Consider the following 18,131-nt stretch of genomic DNA (forward strand, 5'->3'; position numbering starts at 1 on the left):
ACCATGACTAATAACAGTCCCAGAGCATGCAATGTCTTCCAGAAAATGAAAAGCACTTGCTCCTCTTTTCATCACTTTGTTATGCAAAGTTCATTTATTCAGAAAGGTAGTGTCCAGTCCTGGTTTATTCCTTTTCTGGAACTCATTGCATAGCCCTGAAGGTACTATTTTTCTGTGTTGCTTGCTGCACACAGCCATATATTGCCCAGTGGGGGCATTAAGACCAATGAATTGGCTTGTGGTGATACAGAGGCAGACATTTTCATTGGTGACTCTGGTGTTGTGGAATGCACTTCCTCCTGAAATATGAGAGGTCCTGGCATTCCACCAGCTGTGTAAACACACATGTTTGCAGAGACATTTCCTTGATCTCTTAACTTGAGTCTCCTGTTTTAATTGCTGTTTTGTTTCAAGCATCCTGTCTCATCTGTTCTTCTCTTCCTCATAATTCCCAGCTATATCTTGTCGTTTGAACTCTCCCTCTTTCTGGCCATCTCCTTCTCTCTGTCTGCTGTTGGCTCTCCTCACTTCTCCGCCATCCCCAGTGCTGCCTGCACATCCAGTCAGAACTTAAATGCCTTTTGGATAGGTAGCAACTCTACCCCCTTACTGTTTCCAACTGAATGCCAACATTCAGTTAACAATGAAAACATCTAAAGCCTTCATCAAAAGGACATTAGGCCGCTGGAAACAGTGTGAGTAAGTGAGTGAGTGGCTGAGGATGGGTGGGGGAATCCACTTGATTCCTTTATCATAGGAACACAATAAGAGCCCTTCAGGATCAGGACAAAGGCCCATCTAGTCCAGCACCCTATTCTCACAATGGTCAACCAAATGCCTCTGAGAAGCCTGCAAGCCACCAACAGCCAACACCTGTAATATTCTCAATTTCTTACCAGTAGCAGAACTCATTCAGCCCCACTGGTGGATCTCAAAACTCTGAAGGTGGCCAATCCACCATGATTCCTCGGATCAGGCATACACTGTTCTTCCCCTGCCAGTTCCCTTGTACTGTAATTAATAAATAAATAAATAAATAATAATAAATTTTATTTATATCCCGCCCTCCCCAGCCAAAACCGGGCTCAGGGCAGCTAACAATAAAACAGTACAAAAGTACAGCATAAACAACACTCTAAAATCATTCATTATAAAATGAATTAATTCAAGCCACTGGCAACCATTGGGCCAGAGCTCCACGAAGATTGCCGAGGGAGGGAGTCAGGCTGTGCCCTAGCCAAAGGCCTGGTGGAACAGCTCTGTCTTGCAGGCCCTGAGGAAAAATGTAAAGTCCCGCAGGGCCCTGGTCTCTTGCGACAGAGTGTTCCACCAGATCGGAGCCACAGCCGAAAAAGCCCTGGCTCTAGTTGAGGCCAGCCTAACTTCTCTGTGGCCTGGGACCTTCAAGATGTTTTTATTTGAAGACCGTAAGTTTCTCTGTGGGGCATACCATGGTGAACCCTTGAAGTGTAGCTTATCACAGAAAATTAAGTCTGCTTAGTACTTTAATTGGCATGTCAATACACTTCAAGAATGCCTTGCCTAAAATGTGGCATGACCCTCTCCAGAATTTTTCCCAGTAGTTCAGCAGTCCCAGTAACTACCGGGGTCCCTGCATCTGTAATTAAGAAAGCAAAAGAGAGAGCTATGTGCTATATAGCCAGTGTAATGTGTAGTTTGGTCCTGAGAAACCCGTTGCTCTCTGCAAGTTGAGCTGTTAGGAGGCCCTATTTCATACCCTACGGGCTACAGCCAAACAGGATAAATGTCAAAAAATATTAGCAACATCTTTCTAAAGACTTTTCTCTGTTTTCTAATGAGACATCAAAGACAAAAAGATTTATTTCAGAGAAAACAGTAGCAATGAAAACTGACAATCAGTGAAGTGCCATGAAGTGGTAACCAAACAAAGTATTAAGGGAAATCCTTTGAAAGGTAGGATCCTAGCACAGCCCGGAGTAGATTTCCAATAAACAAACAAACAAACCAAACTATGGGCATGGCATGAACCAAACGGATTATTGCTCTTTTATCATCCTTTGAACTAAATCCTGCTTGGCATTCTCACCCCTAAAGTCAGAGGAAATAACCATACAAATCAATTTAGTGGGATTCAAACCTCCTGGCCAGATTCTAACCTCATCAACATCACTTTATATTGTGGCAAAACCTCCATTTATTTCAGTGTATGCATTTCCAGTTTCTGCAAAGCCAAGTCTGTGGCAGCTTTGTTGAAATGAATTTTTTTTCTTGTGTTTGGCACTTCAGTCCTAAATACATAGACTTGGAAAGTAAACCCAACTTACTTCATTGTAAGAAAGTTTCAAATACATGTATTTATGATCTAAACTTAGCAGCTCTGTTCTATATAGTTGTGTTAGTTCTTCTGGCATTAATAGCAAAAATTGTATGACAATATTGGCAAGTAAGGGCTCATCCTGACTCTCAGCTGCCCCAACCCCAATAGATGGCAAGAGAGAATCAAATATTTGTAGAACAGAGCATGCACATTGTCAAACAAAATCAAATACTGGAAGTAAAATATAATTGCCTGCCAAATTCTATCAGACATCAAATATCAGGTGTCAAATGGCATAAGCTGTCAGATATTGAATATTTTCTAAGTTCTAACAGAAGTTGTCAAATACAAAATATAACCGCATATTAGCCAATACTGTCAAATATAAAATTTCCAATATCAAACATTGAAATCAAATACCAAATTTTCCTGGATATCAAATACTTATGCTGAATGCAAATATTCAATGATCATTTTGAGCAGAATGGATGGAGACAGAATCAGTGGTATCAGGTTTATTGCCTGTAAGCAGGAGGACCATTCGGCTGCTATGACTGTATCTATCTTCAGTGGCCTATTTACCATAGTAAATTTGCACACCAGAATTGTATTTGATAGTAAACCCTGAGTATAGTAAACACCACAGAAGCAGACTCCTTCCTTCTAAACCCTGAACAATTACCAAAGTGTCTAAGAATTTGCCTTCATCTCACACCACTTTCACACGCCAAAAAACATTCACAGCATGACAGCTTCCTGTAATCCTCAACGCGCACACATATCCCTAGATAGCTCAGAACAGTTTTAACAAAATATTGCTCTGAAGGTACACTCAAGCAACTTACTGAAGGCGGCTAAGGAGCTTGTTTACACCCAGCATACTTGAAGGACTAAGTACATCACAATCTTAAGCATGCTTACTCAGAAGGAAGTCCTGCTGAGCTCCTTAACAGGGTCTTTACCCCTACTAAGGCTGCTGTCACGGTCTGGTTCACGGGCGATCAAAGTCCCGGCTGAGGATGTCGGGACCGGGGGCAAGATGGCAGAGTGGGAGCAGGAACAGAAGTCCAGAAGCCAGGAGTCAGAAAGCCAAGGGTCTGAGGGTCAGGAAGTAAGGAGTCATGAAGTCAGGGGTCCGAGGATCAAGAAGGAAGGAGTCAAGGAGCCAAACACAGCAAGGCAGGGAATGTGTTGCTGCAGCAAAGAGCTGAAGGGAAATGCTGACCTTATATCCTTTCCTGGCTCTTGCCACCAGGTGCTGTGAGTTACCAATCAGCCTCACTTATGTGGCTGCGCCTTGCCTCTTCAGAACAAACTTAGGAAGGCCCCAGTCCTGCAAAGTCCTACTGGTCACAGGGCCTGGCTCCTGCACGCACTCCTGACAGCTGCTGCCAATCTGTCACTATTTTGTGGGTAGGATTCAATACCATACCAGTAAATTCAAGTTGTGCAGTTAAAGTGAATTGGGCACTGGTAAGTGTGGGATAACACCTATTTGATGTGATGACCTATGACCCTGCCACAAATAAACGTGAATGCGTGCTCAGTGAACAGTAGACCTTCCTGCAAATTTTGTGCAAACATGTCAGAAAGAATGCATAATGAGCAGGTCATCTGGAAGTGAGTTTTGTGTTCTTAGGGTTGCAGTCGCTGCTGCTCCCAGCTCCTTGTGATTATACTACCAGGGTTATTAGCTGCAAATTTCTTAAAGACTGGTCACTGAAGAAATGCAATTCCTGGTGATTGTGGTCTCATCATTTTCTGTCTCTGGTTCTATGTTGTGTGTTTCCTGTACAGTACTTAGGAAAGCCCACTGCAGAAACATTTTTAATAGCACTGGATCTTATTTGTAATTTTAATGCCCCCCAGGAAACTTAGAACTTGGCATATCCTGCCCTTGCTGCAATTCCTGGATTAATAGTCAGGGCAAAGTGTGAACTTTGAGTATTTCCACATGCCCAAAAAGCTTCTGCCTTTATAGCAACGAATTGCCTTGAACAGAAGGTACACGAGCATTTGAAGTAGAGCAACCTGCTGCTTTGCTTTCCCAACTATCTTTGGGTGCCACACAGGTTTTTAAGAAGATTCCTCTCATTGCCCCCCTCCTCTGCATTGACATCTCACCATATTGAAAGAAGTTACAGATAGGTAGCCGTGTTGGTCTGCCATAGTCAAAATAAAAAAATTCCTTCCAGTAGCACCTTAAAGACCAGCTAAGTTAGTTCTTGGTATGAGCTTTTGTGTGCATGCACACTTCTTCAGATAGACTGAAACAGAAGTTGCCAGATCCTTCTATATAGTGAGAAGGTGGGGAGGGGTATTACTCAGAAGGGTGGTGGGAATGGGAGATTGGCAGATAGCTGAGATGAGCCTGTTGACGACTCTTAACGACTGCAATAGGTCTTACAGGAAAAGGCAAGGGGTGAGAAGGTGAAAAATGGCTTAGTCATGTATAATGAGATAAGAATCCAATGTCTCTGTTCAGACCAGGTCTCTCCATTGTTTTAAGTTTGGTAATGAGTTGCAATTCAGCAGCTTCTCTTTCCAGTCTATTTCTGAAATTCCTTTGTAGTAAAACAGCTACTTTGAGATCTTGTATAGAATGTCCTGGGAGATTGAAGTGTTCTCCTACTGGTTTCTCTGTTTTGTGATTCTTGATGTCAGATTTATGTCCGTTTATTCTTTGGCGTAAGGTTTGGCCTGTTTGTCCAATATAGAGAGCTGAAGCACACTGTTGGCATTTGATGGCATACACAATGTTAGACGATGAGCAATTAAATAGTCCCGAGATGGTATGTGTGATGTTGTTGGGGCCAGTAATGGTGTTGTCCGGGTGTATGTGGCAGCAAAGTTGGCATCTGGGTTTATTGCAGGCTCTGGTGCCAGTGTCCGTGTTAAGTCTGGTTGTAGTATTATTGTGGGTTAGGAGTTGTTTAAGATTGGGTGGCTATCTGTAGGCAATGAAAGGTCTTCCTCCCAGAGCTTGAGAAAGAGAACTGTCATTGTCCAGGAGAGGTTGTAGATCTCTGATGATGCGTTGTACTGTTTTAACTTGGGAGCTGTATGTGATGACTAGAGGTGTTCTGTTATTTTCTTTTGGGGGGCTGTCTTCCAGCAAGTTCTCTCTGGGTATCAGTCTGGCTCTGTTGATCTGTTGATCATATTGAAAGAAGTCACAGTAACGTCAATGTCAAATGCTAGCTAGATTGACCAATTTCACTAGTTTTTCAGAAAGCAGCATGGTCGCAAGAAGTCTTAAGAAAAGTAGTTTTAGTTTACTATTTAGTTTTCCTATTTACTCACAATGGTTTAGGGAAACCATTGAAGTATAGATTGATTTCAGTAAGCAAAGTTCTCAGTTGGAAGAGTGCTTCATTAATTCAGCTGTGGTCAATAGCCTCTTGACCCACCAATAAAGCATTAAATATAATCTGGATTCCTTAGACTTCTAGTCAAACACTTGAGTCTTTGAATGGGTTTACCGTGATGATGTGCAGAGTGACCTTCCATGATTTGACCTTGGCTAAATCTATATTGCAGGAGTTATTTTCATTGATGCATTCATGATTCATGGGTGAAAGATAGCCATATTATCACTAATGATCAATCAGCATTTTCCTCCCTTAAGTCTTATTCTAAGAGTTGGCAGGCACATAAAAGAATATGAACACTACAGTGGTACCTCAGGTTAAGAACTTAATTCCTTCCAGAGGTCCGTTCTTAACCTGAAACTGTTCTTAACCTGAAGCACCACTTTAGCTAATGGGGCCTCCTGCTGCCGCTGCGCCTCCGCTGCATGATTTCTGTTCTCATCCTGAAGCAAAGTTCTTAACCCGAGATACTATTTCTGGATTAGCAAAGCCTGTAACCTGAAGCAACTGTAACCCGAGGTACCACTGTATTTTGTTTCTTCTTATAATTGCGATTTGATTTACCATCCGCTTTTAGCCTTATTTTTCTTTACCATCTCTAATGCACAATTCAACCAACAGTGATATAAAGAGAACCATGAAATGGATCAGAATTTAATGGAACCACATTGCCCTTACACATTTTCCATGGTCAGAAGAAGTGCTCATCATTAGAGAGCTGGTGTGGTTAACTGACTAGAGAGTTGGACTCAGACCAGGAAGAACTGGGTTTAGATTGCATGAATCTCACTCATGGGCTGTGAGCATCTTTCAGCCTGAGATACTTCATAGGGTTGTTGAGAGATAAAATAACTACCATGAGTTCATTTGAAGGAAGGGTAGGATGGGAATGTGATAGATAAATTTACCACGGCAGGAAAATGGAGAAGAAATTGTCATGTAAGAATGCAGTTGAAATTTTGTGTCCAGATTTCAGTGTTCTGGTCAGAACTCTTCATATACTGTTCTCAACAACAACTTTCAATATAAAATCAGTTAAGGGTGAAATCGACCACATTCTTCAAAGCAGATATTGAAGTAGCCATTGCTTTGAGTAATAGGCATACAACCAACTCTTAAGTTGTTCCCATTTCAATCTAAAATTGAACAATTCTAATTACACTGGGGATTTGGAAATCTAATTTTGGGGTTACATCCAGCCTCATATAACCAACATGCTTAAGGCTAATTAATGCATGAAGGGGTTAAGACCATAAAGTAAGCTGTCCTGCCAGGCTTAGCTAGGTCAGTCCACCTCAACTTGGGAGGAAGGGTTATCCAGCCTTTGTTCTACCCATTCCATCATCTGAACCCTACCAATAAGGAGGTCTAAGCTGGATGCTCCATCTTTGTGTTTCTATACAAATAATTTAGAAACATTTACCATTTTGGAACCTAAGCTTTACTGCCTGTCTTTTATTGCTGCTGAATGGGAAAGCACATGACTCTGACCATTGAAGAGTTTGTAAATAAACAATTTTTAACTTACCAAACGTATGGTCTTTTTCTATGCTAAGGGAAGTGGGAACTTCAAAAGCAGCTTAGAATTGGATATTTTAAAGGTATAACAGTCTGTATTTCCAAGCTTTACTTCGCTACATGTTTCGTGTTTTTAAATAACTGCTGGGGTTCTCTCACCAAAGAGTTCTTGCCCTGAACCTGGATCTAGGCATCCAGGGAATTCTCCTTTTTTATTTTACCATATCTATTTTTCCTTTAGCCAAATCAAACCAACAGATTTTGACTTGGTGGGAGGAAATGTCTTAAGCATTACTTTATTGGTCTGGTAGTCTTAAATCACTGTACAGTGGTGCCCAGCAAGACGAATGCCTCGCAAGACGGAAAACTTGCTAGACGAAAGAGTTTTCCGTTTTGGAGGTGCTTCGCAAAACGAATTTCCTATGGGCTTGCTTCGCAAGACGACAATGTCTTGCGAGTTCCTGCTGGTTTTTATTTCTCCCCCCCCCTTTTTTCTAAGCCACTAAGCCGCTTATCAGCTGATCCGATCAGCAGATAAGCCGCTAAAAGCCGCTAATAGCGCTAATCCGCTAATCCGTCAATGGGCTTGCTTCGCAAGACGAAAAAACCGCTAGACGAAGAGAATCACAGAACGGATTCTTTTCGTCTTGCGGGGCACCACTGTATTGGTCCGGCAGTCTTGAGGAGTATTCAGTGAGTCAGACATAATCCATTCAGGGCCAAACTAGACATCATAAACAGATGCATGTAACATTCCCCACAACCTTTTAATAAATAAAAATAAATTAAAGACCAACCTCAACGTACTGAGGCTGGACACAGAGGAATGACAAGAGGAGAGGATCCTTAACCTTCTCTCTGCCTGCCTGCCTGCCAGCTAGCCAGCCAGCCATTTTTTGCCTCTCAAAATCTTCCCCAAGGTGCTTCCTCACCAGGCCCAGTGCTAGCACTCAGCATACAGGAGCAATCCACATTTTCCTAGAACACATCTCAATAGAAACAGGGACCAGCCAGTCTGTATTTACCAATATGAAAAGTTGTATTGTGAAATCATCATACAGTTGCCTAGTTTAGGATAGATTTGGATGCACACTTACTAGCCGCCCTGAGCCCGGACTTGGCTGGGGAGGGTGGGGTATAAATAAAAATTTATTATTATTATTATTATTATTAGAGTCATGCTTTCTTTCTATATGAGCATACCTGCATGGATTTGTGCATACTGCCTGTCGCCAATAATACTACACCACAAAATACATTGAGGATCATTTTGGGTCACATGTTTTGGGTGCCCAGTAACACATACTGATGCTCATGCATATCCAAGCCAATGCATATCATGGCATAATGTAGCACAAATAAGAGAACAGCAGCTTATGTGTGATAAGTGCTGTTCTATTCATGGATGGGTAAGAGCTGCAGGCCAGGCTTGAAAAATCCTCTCCATCAGCAAGAGATTGAAAAAACTAAGGGCTGGGGAAAGATACAGAGAGAGGTTGAGAAAGGGCAGTTCAATCTTACCAATGAAATTTGCCTGTCATCGAACCCTTCAGGCTATTGCAAAAAAGAAAGAGGAACCTCTCAAAGGACCAACTGTACCACCTCAGGACTTCCCTCCAGATGCCTTCAAAGAAACAATGGCAACTTCCTCCAGAGTTGTATAATCCTTGCTGCATCTCTTATCAACCACAAACAAGAAGTGACACTGTTGTCAGTCTTCAAGTGTGCTAAGACTACCCATTTGGCCACCACCACTGAGCTAGTGGCATGTTAGGATGGGTAAAAACCTGTCCCTGCCACACGCATTTGGATCCCATATTAAGCACATAGGTGATGCAATGAAGTACTTGGTGGTTCCCATATATCCTCAAGAGCTGAAGTCAACTATACCACATGGGCAAAATAAAGCCATGTTCAAAAAATCCTTCAAAATAAAGTGAAAGGACTAAGTAGTCTAAATGAGAGGCACAGATAGGATAACTATTTTCCCCCTCTAGACAACCAAAACATTAAGTATCCCTTTAATACAATGCATGGAAAACTTATTATTCCTAGATCCGGCTTCCTATGCATAGTTTGGTTGGGCCCTGTATAATTATATGAGTGGAAACACGCTGTTAATAACACCAAAAATTATAAGGAGGTTAGGATAATATGCGTAATCACTGTGGGTTGCACCTTGTTAGATTCTGGAGAAGGAAAATGTTACATTCTCTTTTTTTAATAATAATAAAAAACCAAGGACACAGTCTTGTAGTAATAATGCAAAGGGAAGGTGAAAAATGAGGTAAGGCAGCTTTGGTTATGCATAACAAAGACCTTCATTTTCACAGCCATTATGAAAACAAGCTTTTCAAAGGTACTCGGGTGCCATACAGCAAGTCTCAATCGTATGTGCTTACTCTGTTATTAAATTTAGCCTCAGGGTCTCTGGTTATAAATGAGAGATCTTTATGGCTTCAGTTTGATGTATTTAGCACTAGAGTCACTGTAGTAGAAACCAAACTGAAATGACAGCTTCCCCATAGAAACCCAGTAGCAGGACTGTGCCTGCTTTTGAGAGGTTGCCACAATATTTGGGGAGGGGGAATCAACAGACGCTGTAGAAATTCATTAGCAGGAGGATTGTCCTGTCAGTTCCTAAACAGCTACCAGGGCAATCCGGATATTTTTTTACTAGAATTCCCATCATCCCTATTGGCCTTGGTAGCTGGGGCAGATGGGAGTTGTAGTCTAAAGAAGACAATACAGCTAAGATGGGGCAAATGCTTGTCCTAAAAATGCTGTACTGGTTACTCCAGAACACACAAATTATATGGCTGAAACAATGCTATTTTTCTAGGAAAAGAGGAGCTGAAACTCACCATGAACACCTCCTTTGTTCTCTTATATTGGCAATGGCGCCCACCTGGTTCCTACCACCAGAGGTGTCGTAATTGAGTTCTGGTGAATTCCAGATGGGAAAAAAGCCCTGGTAGCAAAAGGCTCAGGCTACCATTTGGCAAGCAAGGGAGAAGAACTTAGCAACCAAAAGCTTTGTATTCACATGCCAAAAGAAGTTCGTGGAGAAGTCTCAGTAATACAGTAGAACCTCGATTTTCGAGCATCTCAGAAGCCAACTGATTCGGAACCTGAGCACCGAAAACCCAGATGTGAATGCTTCTGTTTTCAAACGCGCCTCGGACGTTGAATGGCTGACGGTCAATTGCACCTTAGTTGTTGAACGTTTCGGATTTCAAACAGTCTTCCAGAACGGATTATGTTCAACAACCAAGGTTCCACTGTATCAGATGCCCTAAATGAAAAGGCTGAGAGTGCATGCTTGAACCTTAAAGCGAGGTGGAAGGTCAATCCTGGGATTGCAGTTTCAGAAAATCAACCAAATGTGCTTTAAAGCTCCATACTGATCAAAATGATCTCAGTCTGGGTTAAAGGGGCTGCACTTAAATCACTCCACAAATTGCACTACAACCCAGTGCAGTTGCCTAAAATTAAAACAACTTGCTTTGTCTAGCCCAGGCATAGGCAAACTCGGCCCTCCAGATGTTTTGGGACTACAACTCCCATCATCCCTGACCACTGGTCCTGTTAGTGAGGGATGATGTGAGTTGTAGTCCCAAAACATCTGGAGGGCCGAGTTTGCCTATGTCTGGTCTAGCCTGTTGGAGAAGGTGTAAAGAACAGGGTGCTCGACAAAATTGCCTTTTGGCCTAAGCAAGTCATTCAGTACACCCCTGTAGTGTTGAAGATCATATCACAGGTTGTTGGGGATATGTTGTTTCAGCAGCCCATGGTGGCGTCTCCTTTAAATTCCATGAAAGATCAATGTGGCAGCACCAGCTCATACCAGGAGATACCTAGCAAGGATATAATGGGGAACCTCTCTGTTTATGAACAACAGTGAGACATCATTTGTTTAGTCTCCTGCAATTCCACCCCATCTCTGTATGGCCCACTTGTATATAATGAGACGCACCACTCCAACTCAACAGGCATGCTCAAACTGGGTTTCCACAAGTCCAAACATTAACACTGCATGCCACTGAGAATGTTCCCTACTGCAGCCAAGTAGGAAGCATGCCAGGTTTCATCGCAAGGGTGCATATTCACCTGTCATCAATTGCAAGGTTTGCACAAAACTTTCTGCTAATCCATTGGTGGGTGAGTGGGATGGTGCAGAGAGGTAAATGTGAATGCCATTTTGGTACATAAAGTGTTTAAATTCTTCTGAAGCAAACTGTGGGTCATTGTCATTGACGACTCTGCAAATATCATATGAAGGGGACTCTTGACAAATTCAGATATATAGCAGAGTCTTTGTTTAATTTATTTTTCACAGCACATTAGTAGCTCTCTTGCGGCACACCGCTGTGCTCCTGCAGCACACAGTTTGGGAATTTTCTGACCTAGGTAGTAGGCTGCTTTTAGTATCCTGCCAAAAATAAGTCTGAATTTTTGAACAGATGTGGCATTGCCAGGAAGAGCTGAGTGGGTAGAGGGGCTTTTTATTTTCCTATATGAAAGGGTCAATGGTCACAACAATCATCCAAGCATTGTATTGTATCTGTAAAATAAATAGATTTCAATGCCATGTGTGGTAACAGGTTTTTTTCCATCAATATATAACAGGCTCTAGAAAAGGAACGGGGGGATCTTTGCTAAAACACAGAAAGTTTCAAGGTTATGTTTTCTTCCTGCAGCTTTGTTTTTCCTAAGATAACTGATGTGAATACAAGCAGTCAAGACAACTAAGGAAGAATTTAAAAAAATAACAAACTGGATTGTGGGAAAGTACAAGACGGGATGGAAATGTCAAGATGCACTGTTTATTCAAACCAATGGTGACCTTCACTTCAAGGCTATTTCTTGGAGCTTCAAAGAAAAACACCATTGGAGGATTGCATACCTGCCAATTTTTTTAAAAATCCAAGATTTTGGGTTCTGGCCTGGGACTTTGAAGTCTCCACCTCTACCAGGACCTTCTAGCATGAAGCAGAAGTAAAGCCAAGAAAAGCATCCTATATATAACTTTTTTTTTTTTCTGGACCATTAACTGTGTGCTAAAAGTGGCCCTTTCCTCACATTCCAGTCACACATTCAGTCAATGCAGTGACAGGGACTGAGATTGCAACCACTGGCACTGCTCCCATACATTCAGCATAAAATGAGAATGGGCTGCATGAACAATCAACTAACTGAATAAGTGCAAGGTTTGTACTCATGAGATGAAACCTTTATATAAGATAGTGCCAACATGAAATCTGCCCCTCTCCACCACCACTTACAGCTTCCCAAAAGGTTTTACTACGCCACATCTTCTAAAGCAGGGTGCTTTGAGGGTGGTATAGCAAATGTCTAAGAAATCTGTAAGAAACTTCTTGTTGAAACATCTTCAGCAAACAGAAAGAATTTTTGCAACCCTAATCATGGCGCCTTGATTATTTCGGGGGAGGGAGTTGCTGCATGGGTGGGGAGAGTTGCCCGTGACTGTTCCTCTGGTTTGCAAATGTGCCCTCAGGTCCAAAAAGGTTGGCAACCCCTGCTTTAGTATTGTGTCCACTCACTGCGATCTATGCGGCTTTTCATGTGACACCATTCCTTCTCTGCAGGGATGGAAGAATCCGTCATCCTCCCTTATACAATGCATTTTTGTACACCCATTTGTGTGTTCATTACATAACTGTGTTGCAAAATCTGAAGCAGCGCAAATTTTGCAGAATTTTTGTTTTGTTGCATATTGTTTTGGAAAGTGTGAATTAATACAAACTGAGTCAAATTTCTCACCCAAACCTATTTCTCTACCACATTTTCTGTGTTCTCAGACAGCCTCCTCACACCGACTTGAAGAAAGCAGCAAGGCTCTCTGCATAAGTTCTTTCCTTTCCTTCCATCCACGTTTCCTGGGGACTAGGCCAAAAGAATGCCTGTGGTATATACAGTCCTGCATGGAGAGTCCAGTCACTCACTACTAGACGATGTGACAAGGATTTCCCACCCCCAGGAAACACAGCAAGGAAGGAAGAATGGATATCCTTGCCACTTGCTCTCAGGAAACACAACACTTCGTTTAAACTGAAAAGGGGTGGAAGAACCCCCAGCTGCATCATATTGCATTATGGTATGCCACCCGCAGTCCCCCAAATCTCTGAGGAATTTGCTGTGGCTCCCAACTCAGCTTCAGGCATTTCACACACACTTCCCAACTGTAAGCTCTGCTGAGATAATCAGCACACAAACATCTTTAATGATTAGGCCATGTGGGGTACAAATCCATAAGCAGAACTTGACATGTACTCACCCTAGTCCTCTAGGTAGAAGTAGGGAAAATGGGGAGAAGGGAGATCCAGTTTCTCCAAATGGAGTTCATAAGTAAACAAACTTCAGAAATAGAGCTTTTTACCTGCTGATAATCCATCTGCAACACCTGGGTGCATGCCTATTGTTTTAATCAGGCTTTGCAGAGATTAGAGTTGAAAGCATAGTATTCAAAAGTGTGTTACACTCCTCTTGCCCTCTTTTCATCTTATCTCTTTTCCATCTCCATAATTTTATCTTGCTAACCAATTTCTCTTCCCCCACCTTGTCCCCTGCTTTTATTTTAATTAAATTCTTCCTAAGACTTGTAGCTTAACCAAGATTTATATTAAGGAGACAGCCTGCTCAACAGGCAGGTTTCTTCGCCCTTAGCTTTCAGAGTCACATTTATCATTCAATTTTTGACCATCTGTGCATGTTCTTTTTCTACTGTGGGTTTGGGGTTGTTTTTTTACTTAAAATAACAGAGAAGCAAAGGGCGAAAACAACAAAAGCACAAGAAATTAAACTTAAGGCTTGTGAAACAGATTGGGAAAAGGCATGGTACAGTAGGGCATAAATTCACCTACATAAACAAGCTTTTGCCGTAACTTCGCCTAAGGAAAGCACCAAATTAAATGCCCTTTCCAGAGTTAGCACATAGGGGTCAGGGGAGTAGGGATCACTGCCCTGTAATATATGGGTTCAGTTGAATGTCTGAATATACATTGGTCCATGACAGGCCCTACTACCATGTTCTCACCTCTACACACTCTGTGTGCTTTTTCTTTGCAAGTGTGGTACAATCTGGAAAAGACATACAGTAATTGCATGCAGCTCTCTAAGAGAGAATATTCAGCACAAAGCCGACATCCTCATGGATCCTTGGGGAAGCTTAAGCTGCTCCAAGTTTGTACATGCAAATGTACCAACAAAAAATAGTTGGATTTATCAGGGGGCGCTACCAATTCACTTTGTATGAAGAAATTTTGTTAGTAGTTATTCCTGCTTTGTAGAGTTTCCTGTTAACTTGTTCTACAAGTTTAGGGTGGGTAGCACAATTTATACAGACTTTATTTCATGCCAACTTGTGAAATCCTTTGGGCTCACCAGGTGATCTTCAAAACTGAGCTGAGAATTGAACCCAAGTCTCATCACCAAACCCAACTCAGTGCCGGATTTATGTATAAGCTAAACAAACTATAGCTTAGAGCCCCACTGTCTTGGGGGCCCAAAAAAAATTTAAAGGAAAAAAAACTGGATGTACATTTCCAAAATATTAGATAAAAAACAAATAAAATAAAACCTACATACAGCAACAGTGTATTGTGTTGTGTAGGTTCCTATTTGTTATGTGCAACTGACTTTAAATACCTATTAGGTCCATAAATATATATATATTCAAAACAAAAAAACAGCGACAATTTGTTGTTGACAATGACAGCTGGACATATAAAGGGCCACATTACCTTCAATAGCTTAGGGCCTCAACAAACATAAATCCGGCCCTGTTTCTACTCCCGGCACAGTTACAACAAAATTTTTTTTAAAAAAATATAAAAACTTTTAAAAGGTGAGCTATAAAAGCAAATTGCTTGTTAGTAAACCAAAGGTTAGATGAGCTATTAGTAGGACAATTGTATCAGTTTCGGGGTTGCTTTTCAGAATAACCTGAAGCATAGTTGGTATTAAGGACTAGGAGATGCTGCAGCAGCAATTATCTACCTATAGGATCAATATGAGAGAAATATGGGGGATAAAATGGTTTCAGTTTGCATTTTAATATGGCCCTAGCCTAGTTTGCATGTCGCAAACCAGTACACAAACTGAAATGCAGCTGCTCTTCAAAATCTGCACTTTTTCCAACCATCTAAACTCTTGTGAACACAATGCTGGATAGTAGGTGTAGAACACTCACCTTTTTTTGTATCTATCCTTTCTCCACTGGAAAAGGAAAATCTGAGCCTCCGTATCTGGAAAAACATATGGTGACATTTTCCCATCACTATAGCAAAGCATAGGCTCTTCTTAAAACCCTTCCCTTCAGAATCCTAAGATCCCACAGTGTTCTGTGTCTGGAACAGCTGAAGAGACAAGTTACCTCAGCATCATATGCGGCCTGGGGCCTAATATGTTACATCTGAAACACGGCTGCGTGAAACCTGGATGGGCCTAACCTCAAGAAGATTCTGGGCCTCTTCTCTCTATTGTTGTTTTCTCTTTTTTTCTGTTATTGTTCAAATGGAAGTCTCTAGTCCTTTTACTTGCTGATTTATAAGAGGAAGTGTGCAGGCAGTTTTCTACTCAGTTGTTCAATAAGAAGCAAACTTGCTAATGTTTAGCCTGCCAGTTCTCTCCACTCTTGAATTCAGTTTAACTGGAAGGCGCTTGTATTAAACATGTGTTTATATGTGTAGCTACGCCTCAGGGACTTGCTCAAACCTCAAGCAGACAACAACACACACACACACCACTCATTGTTATTGTCCAGTAATAACATCGCCTCTCCTAACCTGTTACACCTGCACACCTCAAGTTACAGATTCCTGGCAAACTTCCGATACTTCTGGGGAGAAAGTGTTGGGCTCCCAGAAGCACTGTAGATTTTCAAGAGCTGTGGGGTCTTTTCCCCTCTTGAACTGTGTTGTTTTCCTTTCTTTCTAACTTCCCTGAAAAGATACATCTGGAAAGGTACAGGCCTCCAACCAGCACTTGGAGGCAACATATCTGCCCCATGCTTTGGTCTTCTCTTTGCACACTCTCTCTGGTGGTCAGCAGAATGCACGGCACTAAGAGTTGTCAAGCAGCGAAGCTAATGCTGCTTTTTGGTTTCGACTCACAAGATAACAGAGAAATGGCTGAAGTAGAGGAATTGGTATGGCTGTTGTTTTTTAAATTCATGGAAAGAAACCAATCTGTAATGAAAAGAAAGCTGCGGTATTTAGTAAGTGTTAGATGAGCTCTTGTGTACTTCATTGCCATTTTACCTCTTGTGTGGCCTCTGCAGTTCTCATTTTTGACTTTATAGAGAAAATGCTCTGTGCAAGCAAATTCCGCCCTTTGCGGCTGGTTCTGTCGCCATTTGAGCACAACACGCAGAATAGGTTAAATCAAAGTTCTATACAATAGCAAGGCAATCAATAATAGTGTTTGAAAGCTTAAACTCTAAATTTTATTCAGCAGTACAGCCCTGGTGTTATCCAGTTTGTGAGATGAGAGAATGCCGTATAAATAACAGTATATAGCCCTGAAAAGTCCACAGTAAACACATAATAGAATTTGCTTTCAGTGTTCTGCCACCATTCATAAATCACTCTGGCCAAACTCCCGCCGTTTATGGCAGGACTCATATCCCTAAAGTGAATTACGGTCTCATCTCCAGTATGCAACCAGCTATTGTCCCAAATATAACAGAGGTGAAAAGCAACATTGGAGGGGTGCTGTGTATGCACATGTGTTCAGAAGACATTCAGCGGATCACTAGGATAGAGGCTTGAAGGAATATTGCTGTGTGTTGGCAAGAGTCTCAATCTAATGAAGAGACAGTGAAATAATGTCTTAAATCTACAAGAGTTATGACGAGCAACAAGCATGTTCTGCTTGTTTCACAGTTTTCAATGTTCATTTTATCCTGGAGCATGGCTCAGGAAAACAGAAGAAAAATAGTTTGACTTCTTGTTAAACTAGAGAATATTCTTTTTTGAATTCACAAATCTACATCTATTGGGCAAGAACACAGCTTAAGAATGGTTTTATGTTTTTAAAATACTTTTACCTTGTCTGGTCAAATTTACTTCATTTACTAAGGCCATGGCTAACAGTAAGCCGGGCACTGTATTATGAATCTGGTAATTTTGGAAACAATCCAGGTTTCTTAGCGTTTAGACATATACAACTCCCTTGTGAGAGTTCTGTCTGCACCTATTCTACATATTCTGCCTTTAACCACCTCTTCACCTCTCCTGATTATAATTTGAGAACTCTTAACAGTTGTAAATGTGGTTCTCTTGTGCTAGGTGTGAAGTACTGGCTTTACTGTACAGTGGTACCTCGGGTTACATACGCTTCAGGTTACATATGCTTCAGGTTACAGACTCCACTAACCCAGAAATAGTACCTCAGGTTAAGAACTTTGCTTCAGGAACAGAACAGAAATCGTGCTCCGGCGGCGTGGCAGCAGCAGGAGGCCCCATTAGCTAAAGTGGTGCTTCAGGTTAAGAACAGTTTCAGGTTAAGAATGGACCTCCGGAACGAATTAAGTACTTAACCCGAGGTACCACTGTATATTCAAGTCAAAGGTTTCACTACTATTTTTATGTCATACACAGACAACTGGTGCAGCCCTGTAGCTAACTGTGATTTCCCCCCTTCTCCGTTGATGTCCATCCTAGTGCACAGCACATAAGGTGTTCAAACTATATGAGAAAGGGAATAGTTGGATCTGTAATGAAAAGGAAGGTGGTTTTATGTGGTGGGATTGTGTAACAGCAGTAACATTTTGGAAGTTGGCAATGACTTTGCATAAATATTCCAAATAAATGGGCCACTTGAGATTGTCTCTTCTACCCAACTATTAAAGATGCAGGAATTCTGTCCTCTTTTACATCTGTCCACCTTAGCCAGCACAGCCATTTATTGAATTAGGTGAT

At 41.6% G+C, this 18,131-nt stretch overlaps 1 long non-coding RNA gene across 1 annotated transcript in view; it reads right to left on the bottom strand.

The window, feature by feature from the left end:
* LOC309532508 overlaps positions 1 to 16,550 on the bottom strand; it is a 36,238-nt gene extending 19,688 nt beyond the window's left edge. Inside the window, exons 1-2 of the long non-coding RNA XR_014219895.1 lie at positions 16,470 to 16,550; positions 15,395 to 15,455 (exon numbers count right to left, since the gene is read on the bottom strand). This is a non-coding gene — a long non-coding RNA (uncharacterized lncRNA). The remainder of the gene's footprint in view (positions 1 to 15,394; positions 15,456 to 16,469) is intronic.
* Between the last annotated feature and the right edge of the window lie 1,581 nt (positions 16,551 to 18,131).

Source organism: Podarcis vaucheri (genome assembly GCF_965113315.1).
Source record: "Podarcis vaucheri genome assembly, chromosome: 5".
Taxonomy (NCBI): domain Eukaryota; kingdom Metazoa; phylum Chordata; class Lepidosauria; order Squamata; family Lacertidae; genus Podarcis; species Podarcis vaucheri.